At 46.0% G+C, this 16559-nt stretch overlaps 2 protein-coding genes across 3 annotated transcripts in view; one reads left to right on the top strand and one right to left on the bottom strand.

Moving 5' to 3' along the window:
• LRRC24 (leucine rich repeat containing 24) overlaps positions 1-16559 on the bottom strand; it is a 94941-nt gene that overhangs the window by 59061 nt on the left and 19321 nt on the right. For both annotated transcript variants that reach the window (XM_056522925.1, XM_056522924.1), the window contains exon 2: positions 9420-9789. The gene's annotated coding sequence lies outside the window, so the exon portion shown is untranslated. The remainder of the gene's footprint in view (positions 1-9419; positions 9790-16559) is intronic.
• LOC130274607 (involucrin-like) overlaps positions 1-16559 on the top strand; it is a 44934-nt gene that overhangs the window by 3764 nt on the left and 24611 nt on the right. The gene's annotated exons all lie outside the window — the stretch shown is intronic.

Consider the following 16559-nt stretch of genomic DNA (forward strand, 5'->3'; position numbering starts at 1 on the left):
TGAGTTATATCCTGTATTATACTCCAGAGCTGTAGTCACTATTCTGCTGGTGAGGTCACTGTGTACATACATAACATTACTTATCCTGTACTGATCCTGAGTTATATCCTGTAACTCTTTTTATTATAAAAATACAAAACACATCCAATACAAAACATAAAAACAAAAACAAGCTTAACCAGCTATAACAAACATAACAAAAATAAAATTACAAAAACAAAGTCTGCCTAACCGGCCAGCCCAAATTTAATAAAATATTTTTTTTTTCCTTTTGCCCATACCAAAATAACTCACACAAACACACATACAAAAAAAACATGAACAGAAAAATAGCCCAACTTGGCTTATAAAAAATATATAAACATAAAATTCAGCACGACTTGGCTATAAAAATAAAACAAAAAGGAACATAAAAGTAGCACAACTGGCTATAACTCAAAAATGATCCTCACCCAGGGAAGAGAAGAAAAAAAATAAAAAAAATTAATAAAATAATTAAGCACAACTCGCTTAAAAAAAATAAATAAATAAAAAATACTCGATACAAAATAATGCTCTGCCTCCCAGCCAGAGATCCACCGGTGAAAGAAGGGCAAGGAAAATCAGCGCGGAGATGCAGCCGGAGAGAGGGCCCAAAGAGCCCAGCCCCACGCACCGCCCCCGCACGGCCGCGAAGCACGCCCAGCGCGGCAAGGAGCCGAGGACGGCCAGAGAGGATCTGCGCACGGCCCAGGATCCGGCGAGCGCTGGACCCAAAAAGAGCAAGCCAGAACCGAAGAGAAGGACAACACCGCCGAAAAACGAGACCGCGAAGCTGGAGGCGAGGAGGGCAGAGACACCGGAGGGGAGCGGCCCCCCCAAGAAGAAACATAAACATACACAAACATACACATAAATACATATCACACCACTTTACTACTGGCCCGACTGCCACTATACACTATATAATATAAAACAATATAAATACAAAACACAATATATACAAAACACAATATATACAAAAATCACAGAAAATATACAAAATATAATAAATACACTACAGAAAACAACAGAAAACACCTACACTAAAACTATCCCCTCACACACACCACCCCTCCTGTACATGGGTCAGAGTCCATACCGTCCATACAGTTCTCAGTCCTTAACTGACCCATGTCAGGTCCCCAAAAACACCACAAAAACACAACCCACAAATACACCCTCCCCACCTAACACTCCTCCCAACCAACTTATATACAACCTTATACACTCTGAACCACAACCCCCTTTAGGCCAAAGTTTGGTTGCCTGTAAGCCCTTCATACCATGTCAACTGAAAACAAAACAAAAAGCTAATGTGCACATGCATCAGCCCACCACCAGGGAGAAGGATGGCAGACCTGATACATAAATCATTTTATACTCTTTCCCTAACTCCCCCTACAATTCTCCCTAATTCTATCCCTACAATAAATCTGACCCTGCCCTCACCCTTTCTCCACCCCTATAACACTGCCCCTAACCAAAATAAAAGGTACTCTACCCAAAAGGTTTAGTACCTAGGGCACATGAAATGAGAAACCTCTCCACAGGAGAGAAGTCCTACTGGTACCAAGACTGCCATACTCCAAAGACCTGATCTTCCCGAGGTCACCGGTGAAGTTCCTACAGACCTCCACCTCGGAGAGGATTTTCTGTTGGGTGGACACTAAGCACCGTGTGTTCCACGTGTAGTACCTAACCACTAAACTGACTAAGAATAAAGTGCCCCGATCTCGGCCACCCAGGTTCCTGAATGCCCCATAAGCCCACTCCGGATAGGCAAGGCCGGCAAGTTGACTCCAGCCGATGGAAGCGCCCACCCTGTTGTAGACCCCTATGTTAAAGGGACAATGAAGCAGGAAGTGGTCCATGCTTTCCAGCGTGTCCCCGCACTCTTCTCGGGGACATCCCCGGTCATCAGATCTCCTGCACTTCAAATTGTCCCTTACACATAGCTTCCCCTGAAAGCAGCGCCAGGCCAAGTCCCAAAACTTCTGGGGGATCCTTTTCATGTTTAAAAGATACAACCCCACCCTCAGATCCCGACCTGGGCAGTCCCTGAGCGCCAGAGGCTTCTGGAAGTGGGTCAACAGAACCCGTTTGTCAAGGAACTGCCTTGACTGGGTCCTGATCTCCCACACTCCCAGACCCCACCGACGTATCGCCTTCAGAGTCGGGGTAGCGTAAGCCGGAAGATATCCATGCGGCGTACGGAGGTCCTTCACATGCCCTCCTGTCTCCCATTCCTGGAAGAAAGGCCGAAACCATTCCCAGCAGGAGAGTACCCACGGAGGAGCCCTCTCTTTCCAGAGGTTTGCAATGTTGGCTTTCAAGAAGGTGTTCGTTAAGAACACCACAGGGGTTACCATAGATAAACCCCCTAGTCTCCTCGTGCGGTACGTAACCTCCCTCTTGACTAGGTTCAACCTGTTCCCCCATAACAGTTGGAAAAACAGGCTGTAGACCCTAGTGTAGTAAGCCTCTGGTAAGATACATACACTGCCCAGATAGATAAACAAGGGGAGCAGGTACGATTTGATCAGGTGTACCCTTTCCCTGAGGGTCATAGACCAACCCTTCCACTGGTTCACCTTCTGAGTGGCATCCTGGAGCTTACCATCCCAGTTTTTGGTGGGATAATCATCCTGGCCGAATGTGATGCCCAGAATTTTTGCTGACTCTTGGAGCCCTGGAAGGGAGTCCGGGAGATCAAATGTGGGATCTCCCCCTCCCAGCCAGAGACTTTCACACTTATCCCGGTTGATCTTGGATCCGGATGCCTCCGAGTAGCGGTCCACCTCTGACATCACCACATTGACCTCCTCCCGTGAGGAGACGAAAATAGTGACATCATCAGCGTACGCCACCACTCTCTGGGCGACATCTGGCTCCGCCAGAGTCATCCCGACTCCCGCCAATGGCCCACAATCTACCCTCCGGACGAAGGGATCGATTGCGAACAGCGGGCTCAAAGGACAACCCTGACGGACTCCGGACCCCACCTCAAAAGAGCGGCCAGACCAACCGTTCACCAGCGGGAAACTCTCTGCCCCTGCATATAAGGTGACAAGCCAATTCACAAAAGTACTCGGTAAGCCATATCTCAGGAGGACGGACCAGAGGTACTCGTGGTTCACCCGATCAAATGCTTTGGCCTGATCCAAGGACAGCATGTACCCCTTCCAGAGACCCGCACTACTCCGCTCCACTGCCTCCCTGACACTGAGGACAGCACTTAAGGTGCTTCGGCCTGGAACAGAGCAGTGCTGGGCCCCCGAAAGGAGCCGGGGTGCAAACTTCACCAACCGATTAAACAGTATCTTAGCCAGAAGCTTCCTGTCCGTATTGAGAAGAGCTATGGGCCTCCAATTCTCAATCCGGCTAGGATCTTTACCCTTTGACAGAAGAATCAGGGCTTACCTCCTCATTGACTTTGGTAGAGTGCCCGAGGAGAGACACTCATTGAATACCTCAGTCAAGAGGGGAGCTAAAGACTCCTTAAAGGTCCTGTACCACTCGGATGTTAAGCCATCCGGACCTGGCGACTTCTTGGGGGTGAGCCCCTCGATCGCTAGTCTCACTTCCTCTTCCCTGATTTCTTCTGCCAAAACATCAAGAGAGGGGTCTACCCCTGGCTCAGGAATAGTGTCAGCCAGGAAAGCCGACATCCCGTCTCGATCTAGATCCTTCCTTCCCAAGAGGTGCGAGTAGAAGGATCTGATGACCTCCAGGATCCCCGATCTGGAGCGATTCAGAGATCCCGTACTATCAATCAGTCCTGAGACCACTTTACTACTCACTGACATCTTACAGTTCTTGTAAGGGTCGGGCGAGCGGTACCTCCCATAATCCCTCTCAAAGATGCGTGTCTATCGTACTGACACCTCATCAGCAAGGACTTCACTCTGGAGATATCCTCCCGGCTACCTCCAGTCGAGACAAGGAGCTCGAGTTTCCTCCTCAGACCCTGATAAAGGCGGTACCTATTCAGGGACCTGAGGCTCGAGAGCTGACGGAAGAACCCCGCAACCCGCTTCTTGAATATCTCCCACCACTCTGACTTACTACTACAAAGGTCCAGTAAAGGTACCTGACTCTGAAGAAAATCCTCAAAGGACTGTCTTATCATCGCTTCCTCCAGGAGGGACGAATTCAGCTTCCAATAACCTTTACCCATCCGGGGGGTCTCTGAAACATTCAAGGAAAACAAAATCATACAGTGATCGGAGAATTCCACCTCAACAACGGACATTGCGGAAGAGACGGCTTCCTCCTTTAAATAAAACCTGTCTATCCTAGAGCTGCAGCTACCTCGGTGATATGTGAAACCCACGTGGCCTGAGGGCTCCGGATGTGGGCGTCCTCTAGGCGAGCTTCCCTAACTATATTATTGAGGGCCACGCTATCGTAAGCCAGCGGACCATTGGAACCTCTCCTATCTTGGGACCTCGTGACATTATTGAAGTCCCCTCCAAAAATCACTTGCCGGCTAGTAAAAAGGAAGGGCTTAATCCTCATAAAGAGATCTTTGCGGCCCCACTTGGTTTGTGGGGCGTAGATGTTAATGAGCCGGAGCTCTTGCCCCTTCATGAGGACATCTAAGATCAGGCACCTCCCCATTTCCAACTCAATAACCCACCGGCATTCAACCGGAGCGGTAAAAAGCACCGCCACCCCACTATACGGCTCAGCCGCAAGAGACCAGTGGGAGGGCCCGCGCCTCCACTCTCTTCTGGCTTTAACCAGAGAGGCTAGATCTGACAACCTGGTCTCCTGTAAAAAGAAAATGCCGGCTTCAACATGGTCGAGAAAATCAAAGGCTGCGAATCTCCGTCTGACCCCGGTCTAGCCTTGCCCTCCGAGGAAGGTGCCTCAACAGGACAGGGCCCAGTTCCCCCCAGAGGCTCTTTCTCCCTGGGCACCTCGCCCTCACCTTCCCCCTCCAAGGAGGGGGAGGAGATGTTATCAAGGACGAGGTATCGGTTTGACAGGTCAACCAGAGGGGGGGGGGGCAGTCAGGCTTCCGCTTGGGACCCGGCCCGCAGTACGAGGGAGAGAGGGCTTGCACCTCTTCTTTCTCCCTTTCCTTTTGCCCTTGTCTTTCTTTTTGGCCTTCTCTACACTCTCCTCATCCACACTTTCATAGTGGGAGGAATCGGAAGAGTCGGCCATATTGCCTTCCTCTTCGCCCAGTCTCCTGATCTCCTCATCCAGCACGTCCTCCTCCAGGGCTTCAGTAATTTCAGGGCCAGCTTCAGGAGCAGGGGCCGGAGCTACCCCCGTCACTTGGGCACTCTCCAGCTCCCTACTCCTCCGATTTTCCTCCCGCCTTAGTTTGGCGGGGCCCTTCCTCCTCCCTAGCCCTGGTGCGCCCCCATCCCTGCTCGTACCCTCTCCAGCCGAGGCAACTTCACAGCTCTCCCCAGCCGGAGCGGCCGCCGCACGGGCGAAGGCGCTAGGACAACGGCTAAAAGGGTGCCCGAGGACACCACACAGATGGCAGCGGATCTGCCTACTGGATGCGGCCAGATGACCCACCCCACCACACAAAGCACAGACCTGTACAGTACAGGCTGCGCTAAAATGGGTGGGGCTACCGCACCTGTGACAGACCTTAGGCTGCCCCTGGTAGAAGACCTGGATCCTGTCACGTCCAAGGAAGACGGCTGACGGAATGTGGGCAACCATACCCCCTGAACGCCTGAGTTTGACGGAAAACGTCCAGGCCCCAGACCAGATCCCGTGCTCATCAAAGTTTTTCTTGGGCATGTCCGTCACATCCCCATACCGACCGAGCCAGGTCATGATGTCATAACAAGAAAGAGACTCGTTACGGATCAAAACGGTCACCTTCTTGACCGAGTTCTGACGGGAAATTGCCTTTACGGCAAAATCCCGCCAGCCGGGCTCGTTCTTCGCCACTTCGTAGTTTGACCAGAAGAGTTCGAGACCCTCTGGCCGAACGAAACTGACGTCAAACTCGGACGAACCGTAGGGGTGGATCAGGGCAAAGATGTCACTCGCCCTGAATTCCATCTGGAGGAGGAGCTCAACCACTTTAGCGTGAGGTGGGCACGCATCCTCACCCCTCCAAATCAGACGGACCACATTCCTGCGATTATTGTCCTGCCCGGTTGTCAGGAGGGACCAGACCACCTCCCCATTCTGCTCTCGGAAAGCCCCCAAACCGTGCCTCTCTATCCAGAAAGACAGGTCGACCTCACCCCTTCCCTCTACCTGGATCGACCTGTCTCCCCTACGCAGAGCCTCCAGGAGGCGCTGTTGCAAGTAACCCCCGGGGCCGGACGGAGACAGGGACCCCCCTGGACCCGCAGCGACATTAGCATAGCTCCTAGGAGCAGTCACTGCCGGGGGGGGCAACCGGGCCAGACCCAGAACCACCATTCACACCACCACACACACCGCCACTCACATTATCCTTTTTTCCATCCATACCAGACTTCCCATTCGTACCACTACTCCCACCAACATTCACTCCACTGACACTCCTCTCATCCACAACACTACTACACTCAGCATTCTCACATCCTGCACTCATACCCTGTCTAATTGACTCTGGGCTGGCTGGGAGATGTAGTATGGCTGGTTTAACCAAAGTTTTTTTTTCTGGCTTGGTTGCTGGGGTCAATGCTGCTGACGATGGCTCCTCCTCCCGACTGGGCAATGACGCCTCCTGAGTCTGGGACTGCCCCCCCAGGCGCACCCTAGCTCCTCCCACGGCGCCATTACCGGACGCTGATTCCGGCACCGGGACACTCCCCCCCCCTCACAGGGGAGTGGCCCGCAGTACCCGCAGAACAAACTGTACTCGGGGGACCGCCCCCCGAGCACACGGACTCAACGCTCTCTGGCGCCCAGACACCCCCCCCCCCCCCCTCACAGGGGAGTGCCCCGCAGCGCCAGTAGTGCCCACAGTACTCGGGGAACCGCCCCGCGAGCACACGGCAGCGTAGCTTGCCTCTGGCACTTGGACACGCCCCCTGGCACCCTGGGGCGATCCTGCAGTGCCAGAGCTGCCCGGCATGAGACCATCCTGCCCTTCCCTACCGAAAGGATGGGTGGGCTTCACAACTATTGCGCCCTTAGCCTTTCCTGACGCCTTACTGTACTCCCCATGCTGGCCCCGCTCCACCACAGGAACGGGGTCTGGCAGTTTGGGGGAGCCTGCAGCCTGAACCAGCATTGCAGCTGGACCAGACTGCTGGAAAGGGACAAATACATATTGCACCATCTCCTTTGTCTTGCGCTTCTTGGACCTCTGTTGGACCACCACATCCTCACACTCCTCGTCCCCAAAGGTGAAATTCTGGAGGTGGGCTGGGGACTCCTGCATCACAATTGCCCTCAGCAGACCCCCAGCCTCACCCTCCACGTCATCCTCCTCACTTTCGCTTGGTGGAAGTGCCACCTGTCCAGCCTCAATGTAGCTGTCCTGGGTCTGGGTGTCACCTGGAGTAGCTACAACTCCCACACTTTCCTCCATCTTCTCCTCTTCCTCCTTTACCTCCTCACCACCATCCTCACTATCTTCGCCGCCCCTACTCTCCCCATCATCCACCTCCACCTTACCTGGGGATTTCATGGCGGCAAACCGATCGCTGTTGATCAGCTTCTCCTTGAAGAGACCGCTCCCCTCAAGTATCTCCGCTCTCCTCGCCTCCAGCTTCACAATCTCGCCTTTCAGCGATGTTATCCTTCTCTTCAGTTCTGGCTTGCTCTTTCTGGATCCGGTGCTCATCAGACTCTGGGCCGCACGCATATCCTCTCTGGCCATCCTCAGCTCCTTGCCGCGCTGCTCATACTCAGCAAACCTTGCGGCCATGCGGGAGCAGTACGTGGAACTGGACTCACCGGGCCCACTCTCCGACCACATCTCCACACTGCTTTTACGTGCCCCTCTTCCACCTGTGGATCTCTGGCTGGCACCCGTAGCCTGGGAAGCAGAGCCTGCATTTCTGCAGACTCTGCCAGATCTTCTCCCGGCCGGAACAATGGCTGTTGAAGTTTTCACTCCACTCCCCGCCAGCCTAGAACGGGAAGTGGAGCCATGAGGCTCCATTGCAGGAGGCTCTTCCCCAGGAATCTGCCACCTCCCTGGGAAAGCAGGTGGAAAAAATCAGCCTCTCTCCTCCGGAAGTCTGGAGTTTCAGGAGCTCAGCAACACACAGACACACCTAGTGACCACACCCTCCAGAGCTGTACTCTCTATTCTGTTGGTGAGGTCACTGTGTACATACATTACATTACTTATCCTGTACTGATCCTGAGTTATATCCTGTATTATACTCCAGAGCTGTACTCACTATTCTGCTGGTGAGGTCACTGTGTACATACATTACATTACTTATCCTGTACTGATCCTGAGTTATATCCTGTATTATACTCCAGAGCTGTACTCACTATTTGCCTGGTTAAATCTACTATGGGACTTCCTGTTCATCTCCTGATCATCTTACTCACAGGCTGCGGAGATTGCTCAGGGGTTTTAAACATGCTGCCACTAGACTAATGTCATGATAAAGTATGATTTAACTGTCCAGCAGGCAGGTGCTACGAAAAGTTTGCTCGGAAGAAGGAAGAGAAGTTTTATTGTGGCCCGAAAAAAGAGTGAGGGGGAAAAAGACAACAAAGCGGGGGCAGGGAAGATAAGCAGCCTATTAGTCCTGAAGCTTCAGGCGATTAGCAAAGCTCGCTGGTATGCAGTATACGTGTCACCCAGCTTTCCAAGTCTACTAAAGAACTCCAATATGGCAGCTGTTCCACACAGATTATTCCTTTAGGAGACTAGGAAAGTACTGTGTGACACCCAGCTTCCTAAGGTACTCCAATATGATTGTTTTACCGGTCAAATATTATATTTAGGAGACTGGGAAAGTTGGGTGGAATGCAGTATACAGTGCTAACAGTACTTCCCCAGCTTTTCCAGTCTCCTGAAGAGATTGTCTGTCCGGTGAAGCAGTTGTATATGTAGAAATCACTGTTTCCCGAGCAACCTACAGGATCCAGCAAGTAAACGTATATTTTTTGGGTGATTGTGCGGCCATTGACAGGTCTCCGAATGTAAACACGCCCCCAGTCCATAACATACCCCCACCCCCTACCTAGCACACTGTGCAGTAGTATAAATAGATGTAATTACATAACTAGGCTGATAAACTCTGCAGGATCCCAAGAAGGCTGAGTGACCATCCATAAGGAAACGTGATGTAGGTCCCAGTAGGCGTCACCCAGCTTTCTCGAGAATAATTAAACACTTTCTAAAAGGACAAAGACGACGCACAGGGCCACAGAGAAATAACAACAACAACAACAACTGGGACCCCGTAAATATCTGCAAACAAAACACTGTAAAAATAAGGGCCCCAGGGGCCACCTACCTCTGCGCTGATCCTGAAGGGTCCTCAGTCCAGCAGATCCTCAGAGCTGCACAAATACTTCAGGAAAATCTCCATATCCCCAACATGACTGAAGAGCAGAGACGAGGAGGCCGAGGGCCCGTCATAGTCACCGCCACCTCCTGACCAACATCACCGCCACCTCCTGACCAACATCACCGCCACATCTCCTCATTAACATTCCAGCTCATAATCCAGGAGACTCCACATCCGACTGCAGCGCGAGAGTTACCGATTATTCTCCTCCGCCAGAGCTGTATACCGCCTCTATATCCCTGCAGACAGGATGGACCCCAGCCAAGTAATACCTCACAAATAGTACCGTCACTGCGAGCTCCGAGGAATCACCCACCTGGGGAGCACGGAAATAACAGGAGGTCAGAAATACAGGATTATAGGAGTTATATTCTTGTATATAGGAGGCAGTATTATAGTAGTTATATTCTTGTATATAGGAGGCAGTATTATAGTAGTTATATTCTTGTATATAGGAGCAGTATTATAGTAGTTATATTTCTGTATATAGGAGTAGTATTATAGTAGTTATATTCTTGTATCTAGGAGGCAGGAATATAGGAGTTATATTCTTGTATATAGGAGCAGTATTATAGTAGTTATATTCTTGTATATAGGAGCAGTATTATAGTAGTTATATTCTTGTATATAGGAGCAGTATTATAGTAGTTATATTCTTGTATATAGGAGCAGTATTATATTAGTTATATTCTTGTATATAGGAGCAGTATTATATTAGTTATATTCTTGTATATAGGAGCAGTATTATAGTAGTTATATTCTTGTATATAGGGGCAGTATTATAGTAGTTATATTCTTGTATATAGGAGGCAGTATTATAGTAGTTATATTCTTGTATATAGGAGCAGTATTATAGTAGTTATATTCTTGTATATTGGAGCAGTATTATAGTAGTTATATTCTGGTATATAGGAGTATTATAGTAGTTATATTCTTGTATATAGGAGCAGTATTATAGTAGTTATATTCTTGTATATAGGAGCAGTATTATAGCAGTTATATTCTTGTATATAGGAGCAGTATTATAGCAGTTATATTCTTGTATATAGGAGCAGTATTATAGTCGTTATATTCTTGTATATAGGAGCAGTATTATAGTAGTTATATTCTTGTATATAGGAGCAGTATTATATTAGTTATATTCTTGTATATAGGAGCAGTATTATAGTAGTTATATTCTTGTATATAGGAGGCAGTATTATAGTAGTTATATTCTTGTATATAGGAGCAGTATTATAGTAGTTATATTTCTGTATATAGGAGTAGTATTATAGTAGTTATATTCTTGTATCTAGGAGGCAGGAATATAGGAGTTATATTCTTGTATATAGGAGCAGTATTATAGTAGTTATATTCTTGTATATAGGAGCAGTATTATAGTAGTTATATTCTTGTATATAGGAGCAGTATTATAGTAGTTATATTCTTGTATATAGGAGCAGTATTATATTAGTTATATTCTTGTATATAGGAGCAGTATTATATTAGTTATATTCTTGTATATAGGAGCAGTATTATAGTAGTTATATTCTTGTATATAGGGGCAGTATTATAGTAGTTATATTCTTGTATATAGGAGGCAGTATTATAGTAGTTATATTCTTGTATATAGGAGCAGTATTATAGTAGTTATATTCTTGTATATTGGAGCAGTATTATAGTAGTTATATTCTGGTATATAGGAGTATTATAGTAGTTATATTCTTGTATATAGGAGCAGTATTATAGTAGTTATATTCTTGTATATAGGAGCAGTATTATAGCAGTTATATTCTTGTATATAGGAGCAGTATTATAGCAGTTATATTCTTGTATATAGGAGCAGTATTATAGTCGTTATATTCTTGTATATAGGAGCAGTATTATAGTAGTTATATTCTTGTATATAGGAGCAGTATTATATTAGTTATATTCTTGTATATAGGAGCAGTATTATAGTAGTTATATTCTTGTATATAGGGGCAGTATTATAGTAGTTATATTCTTGTATATAGGAGGCAGTATTATAGTAGTTATATTCTTGTATATAGGAGCAGTATTATAGTAGTTATATTCTTGTATATTGGAGCAGTATTATAGTAGTTATATTCTGGTATATAGGAGTATTATAGTAGTTATATTCTTGTATATAGGAGCAGTATTATAGTAGTTATATTCTTGTATATAGGAGCAGTATTATAGCAGTTATATTCTTGTATATAGGAGCAGTATTATAGCAGTTATATTCTTGTATATAGGAGCAGTATTATAGTCGTTATATTCTTGTATATAGGAGCAGTATTATAGTAGTTATATTCTTGTATATAGGAGCAGTATTATAGTAGTTATATTCTTGTACCTAGGAGGCAGGAATATAGGAGTTATATTCTTGTATATAGGAGCAGTATTATAGTAGTTATATTCTTGTATATAGGAGGCAGTATTATAGTAGTTATATTCTTGTATATATAGGAGCAGTATTATAGTAGTTATATTCTTGTATATAGGAGCAGTATTATAGTAGTTATATTCTTGTATATAGGAGCAGTATTATCGTAGTTATATTCTTGTATATAGTAGCAGTATTATAGTAGTTATATTCTTGTATATAGTAGCAGTATTATAGTGGTTATATTCTTGTATATAGGAGCAGTATTATAGTAGTTATATTCTTGTATATAGTAGCAGTATTATAGTAGTTATATTCTTGTATATAGTAGCAGTATTATAGTGGTTATATTCTTGTATATAGGAGCAGTATTATAGTAGTTATATTCTTGTATATAGGAGCAGTATTATAGTAGTTATATTCTTGTATATAGGAGCAGTATTATAGTGGTTATATTCTTGTATATAGGAGCAGTATTATAGATGTTATATTCTTCTATTTTGTATATTCTGGCCCCAGCGCTGTTAGCAGTGGAGTTGCCCTTTAAGAACACTCCGGGTTACACGACTCCTTCCTGTCTGTAGTTGTGAAGCGACTGATGTTCTTGTCACTTTGGTCCTGTGGATGAGGTGTTAAGCGTTTGTCCTAGTTCTGCAGTAATGGCGCCGCGGTTCGCCCGTTATGTACGATCATTCGCTGCCCTTCACCATCTCGTTCGGTTCCAATATAAGAGATATTAGCTCTTAAAGGGGTACTACTCCTGTACTGACAACTTATCCCCTATCTAAAGGGGACCCCCGCGATCTCGCACGCAGCACCCCGCTCTCATCACGCCCCGAAGCGATGTTCGCTCCGGGTCTGATGACTGCCGATCACGGGGCCGGAGTATTGTGACGTCACGGCTCCGCCCCCATGTGATGTCAGGCTCCACCCCTCAATGTAAGTCTATGGCAGGGGGCGAGACAGCTGTCATAGACTTGCATTGAGGGGCGGAGCGTGATGTCACACGGGGGAGGAGCTGTGATGTCACGATCACCGTCCCCGTCATCAGACCCGGAGCGGATGTTCGCTCCAGGGCCTGATGAGAGCGGGGTGCTGCGTGCGAGATCGCGGGGGTCCCCAGCAGCGGGACCCCGAGCGATCAGGCAACTTATCCCCTATCCTATAGATAGGGGATAAGTTGTCTGCACGGTAGTACCCCTTTAAGGGAAAAGATCACAAGTGACAAATGTAAAATGTCCAACATGATGGACGCTGTGAGACATGAGACACATCCCAGCAATGAAGGGGTCACAACCACTACCGCCACCTAGTGGTCAAATAATCCAGAAAACACTCCCTTATATGTGCAGACACTGTACAATAGACTCCATGTCTTCTTACTGCAACATCCCTTATATTGTCTCACTACCACAGCTGAGACTTTGTTACAACGTATCAGAGAAGACCCAGAAGTAGCACACGTCTGTCCTGCCCTGGACTCCACTGTCACCTACACTGATACACTGTGACGCCTCCAGACACTGTGTGAGGAGGACTAGGGTGAATTTAACCCCTGGATCTCCAGCAAGGTGGATCATGGCTGCAGAACATCCGATAATTACTTGGTCCTTGTATGTGATGTCTCTTGGTTAGGACGGCTGTCTCGTCATACTTTATACTTCTTTCTCTCGGTCCATGTACAGTGGGGATCAAAAGTTTGTGCCCCCCAGGTAATAATTTGTATTAATGTGCATAAAGAATCCAAGGAAAGATGGAAAATCTCCAAAAGGCATCAAATTACAGATTAGACATTCTTATAATATGTCACCAAAAGTTACATTTTATTTCCATCATTTACACTTTCAAAATAACAGAAAACCAAAAAATGGCGTCTGCAAAAGTTTGGGCACCCTGCAGAGTTAATACCTTGTACTGCCCCCTTTGGCAAGTATCACAGCTTGTAAACGCTTTTTGTAGCAGCCAAGAGTCTTTCAATTCTTGTTTGAGGTATCTTTGCCCATTCTTCCTTACAAAAGTCTTCCAGTTCTTTGAGATTTCTGGGCTGTCTGTCACGCACTGCTCTTGTAAGGTCTATCCATAGATTTTCAATGATGTTGAGGTCAGGAGATTGTGAAGGCCATGGCAAAACCTTCAGTTTACACCTCTTGATGTAATCCCCCGTGGATTTCGAGGTGTGTTTAGGATCATTATCCATTTGTAGAAGCCATCCTCTCTTTAACTTCAGCTTTTTCACTGATGGCATCAAGTTAGCATCCAAAATTTGCTGAAATGTTATTGAATCCATTTTTCCTTCTACTCGTGAGATGTTCCCTGTGCCACTGGCTGCAATACAACCCCAAAGTATGATTGATCCACCCCCGTGCTTAACAGTTGGACAGAGGTTCTTTTCATTAAATTCTGTTCCTGTTCTTCTCCAAATGAACTTTCGCTCATTCCGGCCAAAAAGTTCCATTTTAACCTCATCGGTCCACAGAACTTGTTTCCAAAATGCATCAGGCTTGTCTATATGTTCATTTGCAAAGTTCAAACACTGATTTTTGTGATGAGGACGTAGAAGAGGTTTTCTTCTGATGACTCTTCCATGAAGACCATATTTGTACAAGTATCTCTTTATAGTGGAATAGTGTACCACAACTCCACTGTCTGCCAGATCTTTCTGGAGGGATTGTGCAGTCAAACGTGGGTTTTGAATTGTTTTTCTCACAGTCCTGTGAGTTGTTCTGTCTGATATTTTTCTTGGTCTTCCAGATCTTGCTTTAACTTCCACTGTTCCTGATGACTGCCATTTCTTAATTACATTCCGAACAGAGGATATTCACATCTGAAAATGTTTTGCTATCTTCTTATAGCTTTCCCCAGCTTTGTGAGCATCAACTATTTTCAGTTTCAGATTTCTAGACAACTGCTTAGAAGAACCCATGGTGCTGATTGTTGGGGCAAGGTCAGATGAGTCTGGGCATTTAAAAACCTTTGAGATGACATCACCTGGTCTTCCCAGATGATGATTGAGAACAATCCATGACACTGGCAGCTCTCAGCTTTACAAAGGGGGCAGTACAAGGTATTAACTCTGCAGGGTGCCCAAACTTTTGCAGACGCCATTTTTTTGTTTTCTGTTATTTTGAAAGTGTAAACGATGGAAATAAAATGTAACATTTGGTGACATATTATAAGAATGTCTAATCTGTAATTTGATGCCTTTTGGAGATTTTTCCCATCTTTCCTTGGCTTCTTTATGCACATTAATACTAATTGTTACCTGGGGTGCCCAAACTTTTTATCCCCACTGTACATGATGTCTCTTGAATAGGACTGATGTCTCTTCATACTTTATACTTCTTCCTCTCGGTCTATGTATATGATGTCTCTTGGATAGGACTGATGTCTCGTCATACTTTATACTTCTTCCTCTTAGTCCATGTATATGATGTCTCTTGGATAGGACTGATGTCTCGTCATACTTTATACTTCTTCCTCTTAGTCCATGTATATGATGTCTCTTGGATAGGACTGATGTCTCTTCATACTTTATACTTCTTCCTCTCGGTCCATGTATATGATGTCTCTTGGATAGGACTGATGTCTCGTCATACCTTATACTTCTTCCTCTTAGTCCATGTATATGATGTCTCTTGGATAGGACTGATGTCTCGTCATACTTTATACTTCTTCCTCTTAGTCCATGTATATGATGTCTCTTGGATAGGACTGATGTCTCTGCATACTTTATACTTCTTCCTCTTAGTCCATGTATATGATGTCTCTTGGATAGGACTGATGTCTCGTCATACTTTATACTTCTTCCTCTTAGTCCATGTATATGATGTCTCTTGGATAGGACTGATGTCTCGTCATACTTTATACTTCTTCCTCTCAGTCCATGTATATGATGTCTCTTGAATAGGACTGATGTCTCTTCATACTTTATACTTCTTCCTCTTAGTCCATGTATATGATGTCTCTTGGATAGGACTGATGTCTCTTCATATTTCTTCCTCTCAGTCCATGTATATGATGTCTCTTGGATAGAACTGATGTCTCGTCATACCTTATACTTCTTCCTCTCAGTCCATGTATATGATGTCTCTTGGATAGGACTGATGTCTCTTCATACTTCTTCCTCTCAGTCCATGTATATGATGTCTCTTGGATAGGACTGATGTCTCGTCATACTTTATACTTCTTCCTCTTAGTCCATGTATATGATGTCTCTTGGATAGGACTGATGTCTCGTCATACTTTATACTTCTTCCTCTTAGTCCATGTATATGATGTCTCTTGGATAGGACTGATGTCTCGTCATACTTTATACTTCTTCCTCTCAGTCCATGTATATGATGTCTCTTGGATAGGACTGATGTCTCTTCATACTTCTTCCTCTCAGTCCATGTATATGATGTCTCTTGGATAGAACTGATGTCTCGTCATACCTTATACTTCTTCCTCTCAGTCCATGTATATGATGTCTCTTGGATAGAACTGATGTCTCTTCATACTTTATACTTCTTCCTCTCGGTCAGATATTGACCAGGTCCCTTCCATTTATGACACACAGGGGCACGTTCACACTGGGAGTGGTCCGATCCCTTCTCTCCGGGACACCCAGGGTTAATACCGAGCCGTAAACGTTTACAGAATTTCCGCACAGAGACAACAGCATGAATGACGTCAGATGAATCACATTACAACCGAGCGTGAACAGATCCTGGTGCGGC

This window comes from Hyla sarda, chromosome 5, assembly GCF_029499605.1.
Source record: "Hyla sarda isolate aHylSar1 chromosome 5, aHylSar1.hap1, whole genome shotgun sequence".
Lineage (NCBI taxonomy): Eukaryota > Metazoa > Chordata > Amphibia > Anura > Hylidae > Hyla > Hyla sarda.